Below are 444 nucleotides of genomic sequence, written 5' to 3'. Positions count from 1 at the left end.
AAGAAAAGGGCACTTTGGAAGCTGAATTTTCTATGCTTTCCATCTGCAATTGTACAATCTCTCTTTTTTTTTTTTTTTTAATCAAAATCACCATATTTGGTACGTTATGTTAAAAGCTCCAGGCATTCAAGTCAAGATCACTCAAGAAAGCTAGTGCTCAATTTTAAAAAGATTAAAGTAAGCAGCTTGCCCTAACTGCAGCAATGAAAAGCTTAACACCAATTTGCAGTAGGATAAGGAAAAAAACCGAGATAAAGAATAAAACTCCCAAGAACTGATGTGATTACAGCTTACAGTAAGAATCCTCAATTCTTGCGTGATTTAATGCAATAAATTATTTTTTTTAATAGGATACAGCAAAGTAGCTCAGAGAAAAAAAAATAATTCCAAAATACTAAAAATAAGGATCAAACATAAAAGTTATCACAATGTTCTAGCATTCCT

This window comes from Antrostomus carolinensis, unplaced genomic scaffold (assembly GCF_000700745.2).
Source record: "Antrostomus carolinensis isolate BGI_N321 unplaced genomic scaffold, ASM70074v2 scaffold48000, whole genome shotgun sequence".
NCBI lineage: Eukaryota > Metazoa > Chordata > Aves > Caprimulgiformes > Caprimulgidae > Antrostomus > Antrostomus carolinensis.
Note: the sequence above shows the minus strand (reverse complement) of the source record.